Source organism: Quercus suber, unplaced genomic scaffold, assembly GCF_002906115.3.
Source record: "Quercus suber isolate HL8 unplaced genomic scaffold, Cork oak 2.0 scaffold_506, whole genome shotgun sequence".
Lineage (NCBI taxonomy): Eukaryota > Viridiplantae > Streptophyta > Magnoliopsida > Fagales > Fagaceae > Quercus > Quercus suber.
This window is the reverse complement of record NW_027069955.1, coordinates 109,690-115,912: the sequence shown is the minus strand read 5'-3', so window position 1 is coordinate 115,912 and position 6,223 is coordinate 109,690.

Below are 6,223 nucleotides of genomic sequence, written 5' to 3'. Positions count from 1 at the left end.
CTCCGGTGGAAGCCGCTCGAAGCCACGTGGCTATTAACTATTGGTTGGTTGGTGAAGCCCCCATTAGTAGTAATAATTAGTGCGTTAATTTCACTGTAAAGTAGCTCTGTGCCTTTTCTACCAACACTGGCCACGTAGATTTGTGGGTTTGTTAGTGAGGGTGTGGGATCTATGGTGATTAAACGGACTATTTTATGATGACCGTCCGATTGAGAATGGGGACGAGAAAAGAGCGATACTGTAGTAATAGGTTTTTGTGCGCCACATGCACCGACAAGGAGATAAGTTGGATTTGCCCTTAAAAAATAACAAGTTGGATTCTTGGGGGACCATGTCCCTGGATTACATCATGGATGACATAGTTAGTCCCTAAATTATAATAGAGAAAAATTATGGATGCTTTTGGTTTAAGATATATTTTTAATTATGGTAAATCTTTGGCATAATTATCACTTCATAAATATAAATATAAATAAAGCCAAGAATTCTACTAAGGGGTGAAAGTATGAACCAATATTTTTTTAAAAAAATGAAAATCTAAACTACCATTTATTTGGTATTAACAAAATATCAACAAATGAAAATACATAAAAGAGTTGTTTCTTAATATATAGCAATGCAAAGTAAATAGTATTATTGTAAATTTATAAAATTATTATAATAATTTTATAAATTTACTTTTTAACTTGACTGATGTAAATGATTTTGAGACTTGAGATTGCTAACCATGTCTGATGTCCCGTTACCAATTGAACTATTTAACTTTACTCCTTATAATGAAAAGCGTACTGAAACTTAACTAATACCAAAACACTTACCTTTACCCTTTACTCATTAGAAAAGTTGGATAACGTAGAATAGAATTTACAAAGACAAAAAAAGAGTTCATAGAGAGTAAGAGAAGAAACATTGCCTTGGTTTAGATAGCACTGATACCTGCAGCGCGTTTTGTGAGTTGCGTTTTCTCCCCTCTTTTTTTTTTTTGCCCGGATTTGACGGCAGTGGGAGACAATTTTTACTGTGCATGAACAGTGTGACACTGTTCAATCACTGTTCACATATTAAAAAATATTAAAAGTAGGTCCTACGGTACTATTCATATATTTAAAAATTATTTTGCTACAGTGTTTTTAGTAACAATCAATTTTCAATAACTTTCAGTAACAATAAGCTGTATCCAAACGGATCCATTAAAACAAATACTAGGTGGCCGGTAGTACTTCGATCTAACAAGAGTGATGAAGAGTAACAGGTCTACTATGGGCCTCTTCGGCGTGAAGCGTAGGTGTGGGTGCAGTGATACTATATCAGTAATAAATATTAATTTAGAGGTCTAGTTTTTGAAATTAGAACGATTTCATAAAATGGTTTTTTTTTTTTTTTTGTTTTCTTTCAAGATTTTAAAGGGATAGAAATTGTACCAGTGGTTAATTTCTTTTTTGTTGATATTTGGACAATTGTACCTGGTCCAAGAATAGTTTTGTCCCTGAATATAAGTACTTATAAAATGTGAATGATAAGAGTCAGGGTTCAAGTTTCCAGAAATAAGCTTCACACACATATATTTTAGATTAAGATAGACTATAATGTGTGAAAGATATAGGTTGGGATTCAAGTTTCTAGGAATGAGCTTCACACACATATATTTTTAGATTAGAATAGACTATAGAGTATAATTTCTAGGCTATAATATATATATATATATATAATTTTTATAGAAAATGAAAAAAACTAATTAATTTTTTTAACCATTTTTTATATTTTCCATAAAAATAATATCAAAACTTTCCTAAAATAGTTTATTAACAATTGACCTAAAACATTCATTTTAAGGACCCATTATCAACAATTGCCTAACTAGTCGTGGAGCTTGATGGTAGAGTTGTTGTGGATCTAGTCCTTTCCAAGAATACCTCTAACAAAAATTATTCTTCTCTCTTGAATGACTGCAGGTCCCTTCTTAGATGTTTCCAGCAAATCAAGGTCAACCAAATGCGAAAAGTTAATAACGGGTGTTCTAAGAGTATTGATATATAAACTATTTTAAAAAAATTATAGAAAAAAATAAATAAATAACTGAAATGTTGACAACTTTTTATAGTTACCATAAAAGTGATATCAAAATTTTTCTAAAATAATTTATTAACAAATACCCTAAGGGCATCCGTTAACCAAAGCCTCCAAATAATGCTAAGACCACAACTAAAGCCACAACTTTTTTATGTGGCAAGTTGTGAATAATGGATTTGTAAACTCACTACTTTAACTCGATCACTTACGACACACCACTCAAGCAAGTTGTGGCAAAAGTTGTGGTACCTAATTTTTTTGATAGTGTCATCTTTATTGCACTTTTTTTTATTACTAAAATGAAAAGTACTTGTGCGCTTGGGTCTTGATTATAAGTAACCTTACTTCTTCTTTTTTCCCATTATTTTCATAATAGTTGACTTGGCAAGTTTTTATTGATTCCCATATAGGCCAACTACTAATATCTTTTTTTTTTTTTTTTATATATATACCAATAACAACTTATCACCTCAATAGTTGTAAAATTTGTTTATTTACAAAACTTGCATAGGTTCTTGTTGTATATAAAAGGTANAAACAAAAACAAAATTTCAAAAATTTCAATCCATGCATCTCAATCCAAACTCAGATCAGAGGAAGGGAAAGAGCTCAGAGGGAGAGAAGGAGCTCACCTCACCAGCCAGGCGCGGCCGCGGCTGGCGCGCGGTCTGGGCGGCGCGCTGCCTGGGCGTCGCGCGGCCTGGGTAGTGATCCGATCTGGATCTTCCCGTTTTTTTTTTTTTTTTTTTTTCTGCGTTCTTCTCATTCTGGTTTTTTTTTTTTTTTTTTTTGTTTCTCTCTGGCTTATCCCCCTTCTCTGTTCTGTTTTTGTTTTATTGGGTTGGACCTCGAGTGTTAGAAACTCGATTTTTATGTGCCAACATCGAGCCTCTAAGACTCGAGGTGCTACTAAATTATATAGTTTCAAAACTGAAACTACTAACTAGATAGTTTGAGAAAAAAAAATAGTTAGCTATTTTGGCCTGTAAAACAGTGTTATGGGTGTCTTTGTTTTTTTATTGAAATTAGTTCCTGAACAAAAATTTCAATGGAAAAACAATTCTGCTTTGTTTGATACTTCATTGTTTTGTTATGCATCTATAATTAGCATATGGGGAAAATACAATTCCCTTTCAAAATGTGGGGAAATTTCAGAAATTCTTGGAATTTTCACTTGGTGGGTAGTTAAAATCTATATAGAATGAAAAATTTAAAATCTTGTCTGTAACAATGAGATGTGAAACTGAGTTAATTAACCACCTATGAGTGAAGAACTTGATTCAATGATTTTCTATTAGATCAGATAAAGAACTCAACTTTATATAATTTTAAAAAATGTTGAGTTTCTATATAATTACTTCTATATTGTTAGTGGATCAAGTTTTAAAATCTTAGAATTGATGACGAGCTTAATTGCCAAATGGGGGAGCTTGCTGCCGAGAAACACATCCAACACATTTTAACAGTGGAAAAGGTGTGTTTCATACATATACTTTTTTTTTCCTCATGATCTAAGTGTATCTTGGGTTGTTGAAATGATTCTTTTGTCATTTATGTCTAAAATTTTCATTTAAAAAATAAATAAATAAATAAATAACAACTCAGAGAAGGATGATTTTGTATCTGTTCTGATGGAACATTTGAGAATGAGTGGGGCATACTGGGGATTGACCACTCTGGATCTTTTGGAAAAACTCGACACTGTAGATGTGGATAAGGTTGTTTCATGGGTCATGAAGTGCCAGCACGAGTCAGGTTTGTAGAGATTCTTCAGTTTCTTCATTAAATCAACTACGTTGTCTAGTTACATTCTGTTATAATACATCAATGAGTTAGAATTTGTTGTCTGATGGTTCTCCCCAAGATTGTGATTCTTCCTATATATGATTTTTGAGATGTTTGTAACTATTCAGTAAGCCCAATAAATTCATGATTAACATTACCTGCTTTCTAAAGTCAAAAGAAAATAGGAGAGAGAGAGATAGAGGAGAAAATGAACATGATTATAGTAATTTGCTTATGAATCTTCCAATATTTGAATTTTTAGATGGTTATACTTATAAGGATAAAATACTATTTTGGTCACTAAACTTTACTAAAAGTTTGTTTTTCATTTCTAAACTTTAAGAAGTTTATTTTTCGTCTTTAAACTATTAAAAAGTTCATATTTCATCCCTAAATTATTAATAATATTTTATTTATGTCCTTAAACTTTACTAAAGGTTTGTTTTTCATCCCTAAACTATTGAAAAAAAATTCTTTTTTTATCCCTATTGTGTCTCTAAACTTTTGAAAAAATCTTTACAAAGTTTAGGGATGAAAAAAGAACTTTTTAAAGTTTAGAGACAAAAAACAAACTTTTGTTAAAGTTTAGGGACCAAAATAGTATTTTACCCTACTTATAACTATTCAATAAGTCCAATCAATTAATGGTTTAACATTTTAAGCTTTCTAAAATTTTGAGAGAGAGAGAGAGAGAGAGGAAAATGTAGTTGATTATAGTAATGAACACAATGAATTAATTAGTTGTGCAGGGGGAGTTTGGCGATAACATTGGACATGATCCTCACATACTGTATACTCTGAGCGCCGTACAGGTTTTGGCCCTTTTTGACAAGCTAAATGTTCTTGACATTGATAAGGTAACTACTTGTATCCTTTGGCATACTTATTGGTGGACTTTGAAATTGTATTGTATGCTATGCTTTGTTTTTTGAAATACTCCACTAGCCATAATTTTTAGAAATATTGCAATTCTTTGTATAGATAGTTAACTGGTAGATTCAACTTGCGTATCATATTGATATTACATATTGGGTGGAGTCTGTACTTTTAAACTACTCAGTTTGGTACAGAGACTTAGATGGCTCTTTACAGGAGATTTAGGCATCAACAAACTTTAATATTTAAAGCAGTGTATATCTGGCAATTCTTGTGGCTCTTAATATTTAAGTCAGATGTTGCTGGGCTGCAAAATGAAGATGGATCCTTTTCAGGGGACATATGGGGTGAAGTTGATACACGGTATTCTTTCCCCTTTTGATTTGTTATTTAACATCTCATGATTTTGGAAGTTAGCATCTTTGCAAGTAGTACATATTTTACCAAACCTATTCTTTTTTCTATAGGTTCTCTTTTTGATATAGGTTCTCTTTTTGATATAGGTTCTCTTTTTCTATAGGTTCTCTTATATTGCTATTTGTTGTCTCTCAATATTACGTCGCTTAAATAAAATCAATGTGGAGAAGGCTGTGAGCTACATCGTAAGTTGCAAAAAATTTGGATGGTGGATTTGGATGCACACCTGGTGGGGAGTCCCATGCAGGGCAAAGTATGCTAGTTATTTAACTCAGAATCTTTACATGAAGTTTTACTTTCTGATTAGTTTTGATAAATCAACTGTGCATTTTACTTCCATCATCTTCTTTGTTTTGTTTTTATCTGGGTGGACAATCATTTCAAATATTTTATCTCTTTTTTTTTTTTTTTTTTTTTTTTTTTTTTTTNTACATCGGATATACCGTAGACGGCACGATTTGTCTCAAGACAGTGACTTGGTCCACGCCTCATCTCTGCCACCTCTTTTTGGTAATATCAAATTGTATAATTTCCAAGGAAAATTCAGGTATTATCTCTCCTTTATTTCCAACAATTATGGTAAATCTTTGGCATAATTATCACTTCATAAATATAAATATAAATAAAGCCAAGAATTCTACTAAAGGGTGAAAGTATGAACCAATATTTTTTTTTTAAATGAAAATCTAAACTACCATTTATTTGGTATTAACAAAATATCAACAAATAAAAATACATAAAAGGGTTGTTTCTTAATATATTACAATGCAAAGTAAATAGTATTATTGTAAATTTATACAATTATTATAATAATTTTATAAATTTATACATTTTTAACTTGTCTTTTTCTTTATCATTAGAATACGTAAAAAAATAATAAAAAATTATATACAAAGTGAAAAATATTAACATAAATTTATAAAATTATTATAATAATTTTATAAATTTATTTTTTAACTTGACTGATATGAATAATTTTGAAACTTGACATTGCTGACCATGTCCGATGTCCCATTACCAATTCAACTATTTAACTTTACTTCTTATTGTCTCAGTGGATTTTCTGTGTGTATCT